The sequence below is a fragment of the Capsicum annuum genome, unplaced genomic scaffold, assembly GCF_002878395.1.
Source record: "Capsicum annuum cultivar UCD-10X-F1 unplaced genomic scaffold, UCD10Xv1.1 ctg4557, whole genome shotgun sequence".
Taxonomy (NCBI): domain Eukaryota; kingdom Viridiplantae; phylum Streptophyta; class Magnoliopsida; order Solanales; family Solanaceae; genus Capsicum; species Capsicum annuum.
The window spans coordinates 145,001-162,590 of NW_025853076.1; the positions used below are offsets into that span (position 1 = coordinate 145,001).

Below are 17,590 nucleotides of genomic sequence, written 5' to 3' on the forward strand. Positions count from 1 at the left end.
AATTTGCTACCAGTCACTAGTATGTCATCAACATAAACTAGTACAACAATTATTCCTTTACTTGTCTCTTTGATATAAAGAGAATGATCATACTGACTCTCTCTGAAGTTATATCTAATCAAGGCATGATGCAGTTTTGCATTCTATTGTCTTGGTGCTTTATTTAATCCATAAAAGGATTTTGAAAGTTTGCACACCTGTCTCTCCCCCTGACTTTTAGAACCTTATGGAGGTTTCATATAGTCTCATCTTCCAAATCACCTTGCAAAAAGGAATTGTATACATTCATTTGATGGATATGCCAATTCCTAGCTGCTACAAAATAGCCAAGACAACCCTCAGAGTAACCATTTTTACCATTGGGCTAAAGGTTTCTTGTAAGTCTATCCCTTCCTTTTGACTGAACCCTTTTGATACCAACATTGCCTTGAATCGTTCTATTTGTCCTGAATCTTTGCACTTGATTTTGTCAATCTATTTGCACCCTATAGGATACTTGCCTTCCGGAATATTGAGCACCTGCTAAGTATTGTTGTTTCAAGAGCAGCTATCTCAAACTGCCTAGCATCTACCCACCTAGCATCTTTGACTGCCTCTGCATAAGTGGTTGGTTCAATAAGGTTTGAGAAGTTAGATAAGTAGCATTGATACTTATCAGAAAGATTAAAGAAACATAGTTTGAGAGAGGATATAAGATGTTGTTATTTATAGTTAATGACACAAAGTCTTTCATCCATGTAGGTGGATGTGTGCCCCTGGTGGATTTTCTTTGATCTGGGTATGTAGTAGCTTGTTGAGGCAATTCAGCAGCATTTTGTCTAGTTATTCTTCTTGTGTAGTATCTTGTTATAGCAGGAATTTATGCAATAGGAACTGTAGTTGACTGGACTAGAGTAGTATTAGTTGTATTTTATAGTTGTTCAGCATGAGATAACCTTTTGGAAGTTTCATATAGTCACATCTTCCAAATCACCTTGCAAAAAGGAATTGTATACATTCATTTGATGGATATGCCAATTCCTAGCTGCTACAAAATAGCCAAGACAGTCCTCAGAGTAACCATTTTTACCATTGGGCTAAAGGTTTCTTGTTAGTCTAGCCCTTCCTTTTGACTGAACCCTTTTGATACCAACCTTGCGTTGAATCGTTCTATTTGTCTTGAAGCTTTGCACTTGATTTTGTCAATCCATTTGCATCCTTTAGGATACTTGCCTTCCGGAAGATTGAGCACCTGCTAAGTATTGTTGTTTCAAGAGCAGTTATCTCAAACTGCATAGCATCTACCCACCTAGCATCTTGGACTGCCTCTTCATAAGTGGTTAGTTCAATAAGGTTTGAGAAGTTAGATAAGTAGCATTGATACTTATCAGGAAGATTAAATAAACACAGATTGAGAGTGGAAATAAGATGTTGTCATTTATAGTTAATGACACAAAGTCTTTCATCCATGTAGGTGGATGTGTGCCCCTGGTGGATTTTCTTTGATCTGGATATGTAGTATCTTGTTGAGGCAATTCGGCAGCATTTTGTCTAGTTATTCTTCTTGTGTAGTATCTTGTTATAGTAGGAATTTATGCAATAGGAACTGTAGTTGGCTGGACTATAGTAGTATTAGTTGCATTTAATACTTGTTAAGCATGAGATTGTGATTATGAGTCATTCTCAATAGTTGGTTGTGGTTGTGAGTTGTTACCAATAGGTGCTTATGACTGTGAACTGAGCTCAACTCCTATCATATCAATAGCTAACTCATCACTACTTCTTACTGTCAAGTTACATATAGGAAATAACGATTGTGAAGCTTAAGTCATAGTATCCTTGAAAGGAAATATATCTTCCAAGAAACTGACATCCTTGTTAACAAAGAATATCTTGTCAGTAAGATCATAAAGAATATAACCTTTCTTTGTTTCTGAATAACCCATGTGAATAGCTTTTCTAGATCTAGGCTTAAGTTTATCCAATTCATGTACTACCTTAGCACAACCTTAGACCTTTAGATGATCTAGTGCAGGTTTCTTGTTGTACAGTTTTTCATAAGGTGTGATATATCCTAATATATAAGAAAGAAGCCTGTTTATTAGATATGTAGAAGCTTTCACTCTGTGTCCCCAAAACTTTAAAGGTATATTAGCATGAAACCTAATAGCACTTGTTATTTCTAGCAAATGCCTATGTTTCCTCTCAGCTACACCATTTTGCTAAGGTGTATATGAGCAAGAAGTTTGATGAGTTATGCCTAGATTTGCAAAGAGTTCAGAACATATGTGATTGACAAATTCAGTACCATTATCAGTTCTAGTCACTTTTACAAAAGTATTAAACTGGGTTTGAATGTAAGACAGAAAATACTTAAGAACAATAATGACATCAGCTTGATTAAAAACACCCATGTCATTTTAGTAAAATCATCCACAACAATGATGAAGTACTTGTGTCCATCACAAGTAGGAACCTTATAAGGACCCAGAGATCCATATGTACTAATTCAAAAGCTTTAACACTAGATGTACTACTAGAAGGAAAGGCTAGCCTAGTTTGTTTATCAAATGGACAGACTTCACACTTATTTATATTGTCATTTACATGAGTTTTTGATATAGAAAACATGTGAGATAGTATCCTAAAAAGAACATGTCCAAGCCTACTATGCCATAGCCTTAAATTAGATTTATTTGTATTTTGTGTACTGAACACACCGCCTGCAACTTTGCCATGTCCCGGAAGCTTTTATCTCAAAAACAAGTGTAGTCCATTTTTCTCTCTGCCAATTCCTTCACCTTCCCAATCCAAATTAAAGATCCTGAAACACACAAAAGTTAGGGAAGAATATAGATGAATAGTTAGGTTGCTTAGTAACCTTTGAGACTGGTAATAGATTGTATTTAAACTGAGGTAGATGAAAAACATTCTGGATAGTACTATTTTTAGATATGTCATTACATCCCATGTGTGTCACTAGTGACATATCACCATTGGGTAGTATTACTCTTTTTGGATTGCGATATTGAATTTTTTTTAGAAGATCAATATCTGCAGTCATATGGTTTGTAGCACCTGTGTCAATAACCCACTCAAGTGGATTACCGCAAACCATCGTCACTTCTCTAGCAAATGGCATGGAAGATGTCACTTGTTTGTGTTGTTCCATCATCTTGCAAATCTAAGTATATTGCTCAGGTGTGAACCTTGGGGGCATATATAGCAGTACAGGACTTTGGTTTTGATAATGCTGACCCAATCCTCAGCCATAACATTGTGAGCACTAGAAGCAACTTTCCTCTGCTTGTACTGTGATCATAGTCAGTTCTAGCTTTATTTTGAATCTTGTGCTCTCCATGTCTAGGATGTCTTGGAGGGTAACCAACAAGTTTGTAGCAATCTATCTTGTAATGACTTTTTATTTTACAGTAATCACACACAACACTAGGATTATATGTTGACACATAGTTTCTCTTCTCCTTTTGATAGTTACCTTGATAACTACCACCTTAAAAGATATTCGTAGAGTAAATGGCAACTGCATCAACTGCATTAGGAGCAGGACCAAGAAGACTCGTTGCATGCACAAAATGAGCCACAATTTTTTGATTCTAATCACATATGATCATAGAGTAGGCCATGTTGACAGTTGGTAGTAGTGTCATCAACAAAATTTGGCTTCTTACTTGGGAGTATGTGTCATTTAAGCCCATTTGAAACTGATATAACTTTTGTCTTTGAAGATAAGCTAAGAACTCTCTTGATTTTTCACAGGCTCAAAAGATTCAAACTCATCCCATAAATCTTTCAGCTTAGTTAAATATACAGACACAGACTCCCTGAGTCATAGTTGCAATTTCTTGGTCCAAATTCTAAGTTCTTGAACCATCTATTTTATCAAATATTTCCTTAAGATCCAACCATACAAAATATGCAGTCGAGGCATGGAACAGTACCCCTCCAAGAAGTTCAGTAGAAACTGCATTCATAAGCCAAGAAAGTACTATAGCATTGACTCTTTCCCATTCGTTTCCCGGGTCAATAAAGAAATTTTCTCTTACAAGAGCCATCAACTATATCAAATTTGTTACTCCCTAGTAGTGCAATTCAAACAGCCTTACTCCATACAACATAGTTTTCACTCCCCTTTAATTGGAAAGACGTAAGAGAAGTACCTGATACATCTGCCGTAGATAAGAACCGAGGATGATTATAATCTAATGGAGGCTGTAGTAGCCGTGGGATTGATCCACTATTGTTGGAAACTGATCCAATTCTTTGCGCATTAAAAAGTCATCTTCAATAGAGTAGAGTTCCTTTCAGAGAAACTCACTTAGACAAGCAGTTACTTTCAGAGCAACCAAGAAATTACCAGAATTCAGAAATTCTTGAATGTGTAGATGAACACCAAAAATTTAAAACAAAAATTATTGGATCGACAAGAGCACTGATTCAATTTAGTAAGCTCTAATACCAGGAAGAATAATGCAGTAACTCACACTAAGAGTAAATAACTGTACCAGAGAAATAGAGGAAGAGATTGAAGAAGATCAACCATCTTTGAATCAGAGAAGAAACAAGAGTAAATCATTGTGTTGTATCGATGTATTTAGAATTTTTTTCTTGTTAATAGTACATAGTCGACTATATATAGAGATGTTAGAGTTGTAACCCGAATTTTGTTGATCCGGCCCTGAAAGTTTCCCGGTGCGACTCATGTTTGTGATTTTCAAAATACCAAGCCTGTAAGTACTCCATTAGAAGCTCATGACTTCAAACTCTTAGCCACGTTATCTCCAAAGATAGATGATGAGCGTGACTATATGTCTCGAGTTCCATACTCTAGTTCCATCGGGTCTCTTATTTATGCGATGGTGTATTTTCGACCAGATTTATCTTATGCCATTAGTGAAGCTAGTAGATACATGGAAAATCTTGGCAAAGAATATTGGAAGCAGTTCATCGGATTTCTAGATACTTCCATAGATCTGCTGATATTTGTTTGCAGTTTGGGAAAAATAGAGATGGTGTAATCGAGTATGTTGATTCTAATTTTGCAGGAGACCATGATAAAAGGAGATCCCTTACAGGCTATGATTTCACCATTCATGGTTGTACTATTAGTTGAAAAGCTACCTTATAGACTACGGTTGGTTTGTTAACTACTGAGGCAGAGTACATAGCTATTACAAAGGATTTCAAGGAAGCTATTTGGTTGAAGGGTCTGTTTGGTGAACATAGAAAGACTTACAGATTACTATGGTCTTTTGTGACAGTCAGAGTGTTATCTTCCCTATGAAAGATCAGATGTTTCACGAGAGGACAAAGAACATCGATATACGGTATCATTTTGTGAGTGAAATTATTAGTCGTGGTGAGCAAGATTAGTACCCATGATAACCCTACTGATATGATGACCAAGACACTACCAAGTGCCAAGTTTGAGAATTGCTTGGACTTGGTTGGTGTTAGCTGTTAAGATGTGCCCTTAGGGGCTTTTGTGGATGAGGTAGAGTTTGTCTTGAAATGGATTTGAGTTGTGAATTAAAATTCATGTCAAGGTGGATATTATTAGAGCAGTGACCAGAATTTTATTGATTCGGCCCTGAAAGTTTCGCGGTGTGATTCATGTTTGTAATTTTTAATGGGGTCTGTGGTGGTAGCGTAGGATAGGCCTGATCCCAAAGCCAGTATGCACCTTTATGTTTTTGGACCTAGGGCTTATCTATATGCACGTATTATATAAGTGCATTTAGTGGGTTTTTTTTGAGTATTCAGAAAATACGCACATTCTCCACATTGTACTTCTCTCTTTTTATAGTGAAATTTCTTTGCCTCTGCCCGTGGTTTCTCCCGCAAGGGTTTCCACGTAAATCTGTTGTGTTGTTCTTTTTTTTCTTTTACTTGTGGTTTGCTTTATGTAACTAACTTCTTGACACTTTTACTAACTTTCCCTCCTTTTTCTTTCTCTATTCTCATTCCTCAACAGTTATATAGATATCTCATATTGTATGTAGCATTGTGCTTTAAATAAACCTTGGTTTGGTGAAGATGTCTGTATCTGTGAATTTGCAGTGAGAACACAAAACATGCGCTGATTGGCACTTCATATTTACACCTAAAGCACAACGAGCAAGTTAAATATATCAATGAGCTTCCTGCGGTCAACCCAAGAATTTTGCTTTCTAGTCCTGCAGGTTTGTTATTTTCTCAGTAATTATTTAACTTATTTTGTATTGTTATTATTTAATTTTTCTCATTGGAGCGCTTGATCGATATTAATCTATGGGTACTGACCAGTTCTGCTTTTGTTTTCCTGGATCAGAAATATATCAGGAGATTCTGGTGAAGGCACTTGCACATTTTTATGGAGCCAAATTGCTCATTTTTGATAGCAAAACTTTTGTAAGATGAAATTTCTTATTATGCTTTTGAGGAACATTTCATCATTAACCTTAATTGTTTTTCAATTTTTCTTGTTCTTGACCCGCCTTGAAGTAGTACTAGTGGCCACCTAGCATTTAAGACATACTTCGAGTTCCGTCTTATAGACCTATAAAGGGGCTATAGACATATTGATGGGATGCAAAGACAGTAGATGAAATTTATGAAATTTCTTCTTTCCTGGGGTTGATTTTGCATGTCATCTATCTTATTTCTACGAGCTAGAGTTCTTTTCAGTTAAATCTAGAGTCAGTGGCCTATTAAAATCTTTCATGTCATTTTCTAGACTTTGTTATTCCCTTTGTCGCTCTTGCATTTTTATTGATGTGGTCAGACTCAGATGCAAATCATGGATACATTTTCATATCATTCAGAGACTATCTGTGAAGGATGCTGAGCCAATGGAAGGCACTGAAGCATCATCAAGCCCAACTGCTAATGACAGTATATCCTCTTTAGCCGGGCCATCGAAAAACACCGTCTTTATGACAGGTATTGACTGCCCTTTGGTTAGTCCCTTGTTTTTGAATATTCAGGAGTTTCATTTTTTTTCTTCAGATTTTATTTTCACTAAGAAAAAAAAGTTGGGGGTCTATTGGAAACAACCACTCTACTTCACCTACCCTCCTCAGATCCCACTCTGTGGTAATACACTAGGCATGTTGATGTTGTTGTTTTTCTTTCTACTAATAACTGATGTTGAAGATGTTCAGGTGATAGAGTCAGATTTATTGGTTCTACTTCTGCACTTGACTCGACTCCCATCAGCTAAATTCTAATTTTCCTACAAACCTCAACACCAACTCTTCTGCACTATTAAATGATCTGTATCTTATATCTAAACAAATTTCTGATGTTATTTTGTGATGGTCCCTAGTAATTTTGTCCTTCCGGTTTCTCATAAATGAAAATAATCATTATTGATCCATATTTCTTAATGTCATCGATGAATATACACTCGATCCTTTTAGTCATCCCAAAAAGAATGATGCATTTCTATATTTAGTTCTCCCACTTGTTTCAATTTGTTTGCTTTACTATCTTTTTTAGCGTATTTCAAAAAAATGCGTCTTTCCTAATTTGGCAACTCTTTAGTTTCACCATCTCACATGACGTGTTAATACCACAACATAAAGGGCATTCTAAATATATTATACATTTCTTTAGATTAAGATTACTTTCTTAAACTTCATGTCAAGTCAAGCTATGACAAACAAATTGAAACTGAGAGTAATAATTTACCATTAAACTTTTCATTTTACCATTGATGAGATAGTTTATAGCCAATATTATCTATAATTTGTTTTAGACCACAAGTTTCAAAATCTTCCTTTCATTTTTAAACTCCTATGCCTGTCAAACACCTTCACATAAATTGGGATAGTGTCACGACTCGAATCAGGGCTTGGCCGTGACGAGCATTTCGAACCATGGAAGCCCGAAACACCCCTATCTGTCTGGTAATCATGCACCTAATTCATATGATCAAAGTAATGTAGAAGAAACACAATAATTCAAAAACATGGTCATAAATATGAAAAGAAACAATAACGGGGAGATAAGGTTCCCCCAACATCAATTAACCTCTAAACAACTGTCTGCGAAAATCTCTAACAAATGACTGAGTCAAGTAACCGTATATAAACTGGGACAAGGCCCCAGTAGACCCCAAAACTGAATATAAGATAAAAGGACTGCAGGACATAAGACCTTCCGAAACATAGAAGGCTCACCACTTGTCTCTGCAACTCTGTCTGAATGATCTACTGATTCTCTTGACCCCTAGACTGGACCTCTGAACCTAAGAGGTAAGAGAGGGGAGGGGGTTAGCACAAAAGTACTGTCATGCAGAGATATCAAAATAAAACATAATATTTTTACAAAATATAGTTGAGAGCCATTATAAAGCAATTTCGTATCAAATCATTTGAAAACACATGGGTGTAATGCAATAGTTTCTCAACAACAATGAAATGCAACTGAGCTAGGTGGAATACCCTACATAATTTAAACCAACTGTCTAACCTCGTTTTCCGTCGAGATTAGAGTATAAGTGAGGGAGAGACACTCAAGACCACAAAGCATGGTTTCTCGACCCACTGGTAGTGCCCAAGATCACTTAGCCAGGGCTCCTACCTATAGTCCCAATTTGGGAATGACATGAAGTCAAGTACACAAGATCACTTAGCCTGGTACCAATATTCCGTGTCTGCAAATACGTTTTCCAGCGATGAGCCCTTACTCTCAAATGCCTTCTTCGGGCATCCATTTTTCTCATGTAAAATCAATGCATTCAAATTTCATCTGATTCAATGACATAGCATGTTCTGTAGGGTATCATCATACCCGACTTACAAGTCCTCAATATCACTTCCACATATGCATAACCATGTGAAAACCAAGGTGCTTCATCATTTACAAGTGGTGAACAATATTTATTTCAAATTAATGCTCTCTTTTGTTGATCACAATATGATATGGGTTATCAAGACATTATCATGGGAATTTGAAAGCAATTTATCAATCATATTTATCAAACTTCCATGGAAAAAATCTCAAATCACATATGCATGGTTTCAACCATTGAAGTATATAAGCAAACAATTTCCATGACATAAAGAAAGATGACTTAGAAATCATATTGAAAGCAAGTTATTAGCATTTGATTGAAAACCCCTATTTAAAAGCATGCATGTTCATAAAAACTACATCCATGAGATTTTAGGATAACCCCACGTACCTCTATTTCCAAGGATAATAGATGTTTCTTGAAGCTTGGGGATTGGTGATTCCAAATATGTAATTATCTTTGAAAACCTACGGTTGAATCTTGAACTATTTGGTTTTTTATTTTGAAACCCTAAGGAGAATCTTTGATCACTTTTGATGAATGAAGGTGTATTTTGGGGTCCTTGGAACTAAATTTCGTATTTTAGGGCTAAGTAAGGGTGGAAAAGGACCACTTTGTCCTCAAAACGGAGTGTTTAAGTAACTAGAATTCTTTACGTAGGCGCCGCCCATCCCATTGCCTATGTTCACATAGGCGCCGCCTAGGCTATCGCCTATGTTCATATAGTCGCCGCCTAGGCTATCGCCTATGTTTACATAGGTTCCGCCTAGGCTATCACCTATGTTTACATAGGCGCCGCCTAGGCTATTGCCTATGCTTTCCAGTAGCCATGGGCGATTAGTTAGGCGACGCATATCACTTTGAAAGGTCATAACTTCTTGCTCGGGTGTCGGATTTTAGCCAAATTGGTATCGTTGGAAAGCTAACTTGAATACCTATTATTTGACCCATAATAGGCTTCCTAATTCGATATATACAGAGAATTATGGTCGATGGAAGCTGAGACACTTTACAACGTCCACTAAAACTTAGTCGATAGAAATAGTTTCAACTCGTCCATGAGTTGAAGGACATCTATGGTCTAAATTCAAGTTTGAATGGATTCACATGCTACACAAATAATTAACATGCCGTATTGGCATAGGATTTTATGGCTTCGAGATTATCAACGCGTCGAAATCATGGTCTTTATTGTAGCCCGAAATGCGCGTTACTAATAGGAGTATTTGTTACTTCCTGTTTTATTTGTTTAGTTTATAAAGTTAAGACATAATCTTTATTTTTCTGCATTTGTAGGCAGTGAATTGTACTTTATCTCCTGTACCACATCTTGTTCTGCAACCGCCCATTCATATGTTTTAGTACAATCCGAGTCTGTTATTTTTAACCTTCTCTGTCTTGTTCCATTGTTCCAGGGGCCCAGCATTTGGAACTAGAGGGAAGATTGTATTATCTTTCAAAGCTAGTCCATTGGAAAAGCTTGGCGTCCAATTTGATAAACCCGTCCCACGTGGCACAAACTTAGGTAGTCTTTGCGAAGATGCTCACGGATTCTTTTGCAAAGATACTTTTGGAATGCCAGTTAACTATTTTCCTTTAGTTTATATATTAAGTTAACATCATTCTTAAGTAAGCAGTCATAGTTTTACTTCCAATGCATTTTTCCATCACATCCTCTCAGTCGATGAACTGCGCTTAGAAGGCACTGGACAGGATGATCTGGAAAATTTACTCGTTAACACATTGTTTGAGGTGTGATTTCTTTCAACAAATAAGAATAAGTTCGTTTGAAAACTAATATGTGGGATTTCTGTTCCTTTCTTTTTGTATTTTGTTGTAAACTGTAGTCTTTACCTTTCATTCTACTTTTTCAGGATGTAATCAGAGAAAGCAGAAATTCCCCAGTCATATTGTTCATGAAAGATGCTGAGAAGACTACGACAGGAAATTCAGGGTCATATTCAAAGTACAAAAGTTGGCTTGAGAAGATTCCAGATACTATTGTGATCATTGGGTCTCACATTTATTCAGATGATCATAAGGAGGAGATACTATTTTCAGATCATAATGCCCAAGAATAGATGTGTCACGATCCGAACCGGGGCCCTTGCCGTGACGAGTATCCTGAACCATAAAGGCCCGAAACACCCCTATCTGTCTGGTAGTCATGCACATAATTCATATGATAAAAAAAATGTGGAAGATAAACAATATTACGGAACATAGTCAGGAATCATACGAAAGCAATAATGGGTAATAATGTCCCACAATCTCAACACAACATCTCTATAACGTCTGCGAAATCTCTACTACATGACTAAAATAAATATCTATCTGAAAACTGGGACAAAGCCCCCAGTAGACCCAAAACTAATAAATGATAAATTAAACTGCAGACATCAGGCCTTCCGAAATATAGAAGGCTCACCACTTGATTCTGCGATCTGTCGGAAGGAATCTACTGGTTGTCTGGACCCCTAGATTGTGCCTCCGAACCTGGGAGGGGAGGGGGTCAATACAAAAGTACTGGTACGCAGAGAAATCAAAATAGAAATATAATATTTTTACACAATATAGGTGAGAGCCATTATAAAGCTGTTTCATATCAAATTATTTGAAAACACATGGGCATAATGTAATAGTTTTCAATATCATTGTAATACGATTGAGCTAGGTGGAATAACCTACAATTGTAATTCCATGGCTATGTGGAATCCGCCTCTGGTGCTCGGCGGCCAAGCCTCCAATCCAAGAAGCCGCCAGGATTTGGAGCCTGTATACCCCATGTGAGTACACCACAGGGAATCCTCCCATGTGAGATGTCCCAATTATTTATTATCCTCCCATGTAGGATACAATATTATATGACCCGCATCGGCAACTACGGTTTCCAGCGATGAGCCCTTTCACTCAAACGCCTTCTTCGGGCATCCACCTTTCTCATGAAAATCAATGTATTCAAACTTTATTCAAATCAATCACATGTCATACTCTGTAGGATATCATCATACCCGACTTGCAAGTCATCAATATCATATCATTTTCTTCATTGAATCGTCATATGCAACATATTTCAACATGAACAAAAACAACCCTGTCTTTGCAAGTCAAAAACCATATCCAAATCATGACATTTTTAAGACATTTCAAGACATGCATTTCAAGATGATTTCAAACGATTCATATCATGTGAAAACTCAAAACAATATCATATCAAGAAAGGGTTTCCGTGTAAATCATGCTCTCAATTTATCATCATTATGAAACACATGCATATCCATATATAATATATCAAATCACATTGGAATTAGGCCTAAAGACCAAATCAATATCATAAAACGTTTAAAACATAATCATATTCGTAATTTCAAAACCCCCATTTTGAAAACATGAATTTTTAAAGCCCATGAGATTTTTAAGATAACCCCACATACCTCTATATGCGACGATTACAGGTGCTTCTTGAAGCCTACGTTCTGGGGATTCCAAATATGCAATTAGTTTCTAAAACCCTCGGTTGAATCTTGAGTTGCTTGGGTTTTTATTTTGAAACCCAAAGGAGAATAATTGAGCACTTTTGATGAATGAAGGTGTATTTTGGGGTCTTTGGAACTGAATTTTGTGTTTAGGGCTAAGTAAGGGTGGAAAAGGACTATTTTGCCCCAAAATTGGAGTGTTTAAGTCACTTGAAACCTTTACATAGGCGCCGCCTATACTATCGCCTATGTTTACATACGTTCCGCCTATGCTATCGCCTATGTTTACACAGGCTCCACCTAAGCTATCGGCTATGTTTACATAGGCGCCGCCTATGCTATCGCCAATGCTTCCAGTGGCCATGTGCGATTGGTTAGGCGACGCATATTACTTTAAAAGGCCATAACTTCTTGTTCGGGTGCTGGATTTTAGCAAAATTGGTATCGTTGGAAAGCTAACTCGAAGACCTATCAATTGACATATAGTAGGTTCTCTAATTTGACATATAAAGAGAGTTATGGTTGATGGAAGCTGACATAAATTACAACGTCCAGTAAACTTAATCGATCGAAATAGTTTCAACTCGTCCTTGAGTTGAAGGACCTCTATGGTCTAAATTCAAGCTTGAATGGATTCACATACTACGAAAATAATTAACATGCCATATTGGCATAGGATTTATGTCTTCGGGATTATCAACACATCGGAATCGTGGTCTATATTGTAGCGCGAAATGCGGGACGTTACAAGAATAATTCAGTTCGGGTCTATATAGGTAGGAACGAAGGTCTAAACTATAGCCCAAAAATACGGGGTGTTACAAGATGGCTATGATTATATCTTTTCCAGTTATAATATGTATACAGTGTATTAAGTGGCCTGTAATTGAAATTTCTTATGGATTAAATTTCTTGGCTTTAGTAGTTATTGGTGCCAAAACTTTGTGAGACCGATGCTTGATCAAGAGGATGAGAGGGGACTCTTATTATAGCAAAAAGTTCAAAATATCAACTTCGAATCACAAAACAGACATTAGTTTAGCTATATATATCAATGCATCCATGCACATGCCGCATACACAGACGCAGACACAAACACACAAATCATTTTCACACACACACACACATATGAACACTACATAGTGTGGGATACACCCACACTCTCAACGACAAAAATAACAATGACATACCCAATGTAATCCCACAAGTAGAGTATGGGGACCTTACCCCTACAAGGTAGAGAGACTGATTCTGATAGATCCTCGGTGCAAGTAAAAGCATTACAAAGCAAAACAATTTTAAAGAATGACCAACGTTCTTAAAAGCGAGAAGCACAAAAAAGCTCTAAGGTACGTAGGGGTTGATACAATCCCACATTAGTTGGGTATTGGAGTGGTGGTTTGTTTATATGGACTTGGGTAAATACTCCCCTAATGAGCTAGCTAGCCCTTGCGGTCAAGTTATGCCCAATGCCATATTTTAACACATATATCCTTTCAATTGTTTGACAAAATAAGGCGTGAACATGCTTTTTCTATTTTAGTCTTTGCACAGCCTAAAGGATCTCTCTTCACCAAATTGGGCAGCATTTTATATGAGCTCGCCTTCCCAGTATAAGTTCTTCAGTTTTTTTTAAGAACTTTCAGTTAGTGCTGAAAATATCTTGTAAATGAGGATGTCGAATTATAAATAACGGGAAAAGAACCCAGCTTTACATGTAGGCCGCCTGTGTTCTTTTTCATCTTTTTTTTTTTGGGTCCTGTTGAGCATTTTGGGGGGATTAATTTTGGAAGAACGATATGACTTTGATATTAAACTAAGGCATTTGGATACAAATTACTACTTGTTTTTTTTGGAAACTAGGCTTATTTTTTAAAACAATCTAAAAGGATTTTCAGAAATTAAACCATCAAAGCGATCTTATTTTCTAAAAGCAGCTACTTCTTTGACGAATGTCTCAACCAATATTTTATAAAACCAAACCACAAAAATATTCTAATTCTAATTAAGTTCCTCTTGCTTATGGCCGTGAATTAGGCCTTTATTGTCCTCATTTTTTTTAAAAATAATTTTTCTAATTCCTCGTTGTCTTTCGGTTCCTTTCCTCTTCATTTTAGGTGCTTTTTCTGATTCACCAACTTTTGTGTTGTTTACATTGTTTAAAAGAAATTTATCTTTTCCAAAAAAAGTGTCATTTACATTCGAAAAACCTGGATATGAATTTGCCCTTGTGTTGTATTACCGTTGACTAAACACAGCCATATGACAACTTAATTGTCTTTTTAAAATAGTACTGAAATTTCTTGTGTTCAGGATAGTTTTGGGAAGATGGAAGACAAGGGGAAACAGATTGCAAGCACAAATAAATTTCTGACGAAACTTTTCCCAAATAAAGTGGTTATCTACATGCCGCAGGTCTGTTTTTTAAATTCTATAGAATTTTAAATTCTTTAGCAAATCACAGAGTGGCTTTGAGTATTGCAGGATGAAGCACTTCTGTCTACTTGGAAACAACAACTGGATCAAGATGCTGAAACCCTAACAGTGAAAGAAAATTTTAATAGCTTGAAAACAGTAAGGCTTTCTGACCTTTATAGTTATGAATGACCAATTTTTCACCTCACATTTGTAAATCCCCTCAGAAAGTACGATATGTTTCTAACATAAAATAGAGAATTGACTTCTCAAATATGTTTCCAAGGCCATTTGGACCCCTGTGTAAAAGCAATAAGTTGACCTTACTGTAAAGACCGTCTTACTGTAGCCTTTCCATGTTAAGTAATCTTCACTGTCTGTTGTCCCTCTGGAACACCTCCAGCTGCTGCAGAAGTTGAGTAACTCCGTCAATTTCTTAGCTGCTTAGTATCCCTCTGAAACTGAAATTCCACCCTCGTTGACTCAATATATTCCTGATTTCCCCAAGAATTCTGTCAATGTATTTCCAGCATTCTAAGACTAGGTTACTGCTCTCCGATATACTTTTTTTTTTTTAAATTGTGTGAACAAGTTGAATGATTGATTTATGAATTCAATAGATTAATGACATGACTTCTGTCTTTAACTACTTATTGCTATAAGATTGTCGTTCTTATATAGGTTCTGAGCCGGATTGGGTTAGAATGCAACGGACTCGAGACATTGTGCATCAAAGACCATAATTTTTCTGTTAAAAGTAAGCTGCTGCTTTCACTGTTCTTCCTTTTTCTTCACATAGTTGTGGGAAGGGGGTTGAGGGATGTGTGGGATACTTTAGATTCTCACTATTATATACATAACTATGTCTTTTAGATCATTCAAAATCTCTATCACATCTGTGTCAATCCGACACGTTTTGGGTGTGGATGGAGGATCTATACAGTATTTGATCGAGTATTTGATTGAGCTAACTTATGTGCTTTGACTATTCTATTGGCTAAGATCATAGGTTGATTGGATATTATGTGTTATCATCATTGGTGGATCCAGGAATTTTCTTCAGGAGGTTCGAAAAATAAAAATATAAATGTGTGAAAAAGCCAATAAAATTTACAATTTCAAGGATGTAAAATGTTTTATTTATTTATTTATATAGCAGTAGCACCTAGCGTTTTTTTTATATAATAATTGCTGTACAGTACATTTAATTTTTATAATAGGAGATGGCAGTGAAAATAACACCACTGGGCTATCTAAGTGCCTTGTTTCATGTGGTTCAACATTAATATATGTACATAAATATAGATTTTCTACTTTCTATATACAACGTAATTTTTTGCTGAGGGGGTTCGGGTGAACCCCCTGTGAACTACCTAGGTCTGCCCCTAGTTATCATAAGTTGTTCTTGTCTTTCTTTTACTTGTAGTTTGCTTATTCTATCCGAATCATAACATCCTTCATTACCAAAAAACAAGGAAGAAAAGACAATTATGTCAACCAGGTGGCTTTTTTTTTTTCTGCAAAAGAGCTGAATTATTGGGTGCTTGAAGGTGCAGAGAAGGTTGTTGGATGGGCGTTGAGCCATCACGTGATGCGGAACACTCAAGCAGATGTTGACATGAGGCTTGTCTTATCTCCCGTTAGGTAATAGAACTAGCAGCATTTGATATTCTCTTATCCATGATTTTCTTTGACTATAATGATTGTTGAATTGAACAATTGCGGGAATCTTTTGTGATTTAACAACATTCAGTATGGGTTGGAACTCTTACAAGCAAAGCAAAATGATACCAAGAGCTTGAAGAAGTTACTCAAGGTGATTATAATATTCCTTATCTGATGCTGTTTTAATCTGTGTAATCTGCAGATTATGTACTCCCTATAGGGATAACTGATGAAGAAAGTATAGAAGGAAATAGTGAAGAAGAAGAGAATTAAGAGAAAGCACGTAGAATGTATTGATTATCTTGATTGAACTGTACACTTGGCAGGTATTTATACACTAGTTCAATGAGTAACTACTTCTAACTGCCATAACTAATCTTGATCAATCCCTTAACTAACTGCTAATACAGTGACTGTATAATTGAGACAATTACTAAACTACCCTTGCTTGTTGCTTACTCTCAACACTCCCCCTCAAGATGAAGTAGTGAATATGTCCTACAGTCCAAGCTTAGAGCTAAGATAGTGGTGTTGAACTTTTGTAAGTCCTTTGGTTAGTAAGTCAGCTGGTTGATCCCTTATTGAAACATATCTTGTTGTCACCACTCCTTCATTGATCTTCTCCCAAATGTAATGGCAATCTATTTCAATGTATTTGGTTCTTTCATGGTAAACTGGATTGGCTGCTATTTGCATTATTGCTTTACTGTCTATGAATATTTGAACAGGTTGCTTTACATCAATGCCAAGCTCTTTCATTAATCCCCAAATCCAAACTAATTCAGTTACTGTTGTAGCCATGCTCCTGTATTCAAATTCTGCAGAGCTTCTAGATATGGTGTTTTGTTTCTTTGATTTCCATGAAACCAGTGAGTCACCTAGTTTCACAAAGTAGCTTGAAACTGACTTTCTAGTGTGAGGACATGATGCCCAGTCAGCATCACAGTATGCTGTGATATCAGTGTTGCTCTTACTGGATAAAAGTACACCTTGACCTGGATGATTCTTGATGTACCTCACAACTCTCATAGCAGTTTCCAAGTTAGACTATTTTGGTTGTTGTAAGTACTGACTTAGAGTTTGTATTGCAAAAGCTATATCAGGTCTTGTCATGGTAAGATATAGAATTTACCTATTAACCTTTGATACTTTCCTTGGTCAGCTAAAGAATCATTTACTACAGAAGATTCAGTGTTTTTGATATAGTCATCAAACACTTTAGTTGTCAGCTTTGTGTTGTATCTACAGGTGTTGCTGC

The 17,590-nt window shown here is 36.5% G+C and overlaps 1 pseudogene; it reads left to right on the forward strand.

Annotated features, from left to right (window-relative positions):
- The window catches only part of LOC107873917, a 31,719-nt pseudogene that overhangs the window by 5,390 nt on the left and 8,739 nt on the right, over window positions 1–17,590 (forward strand).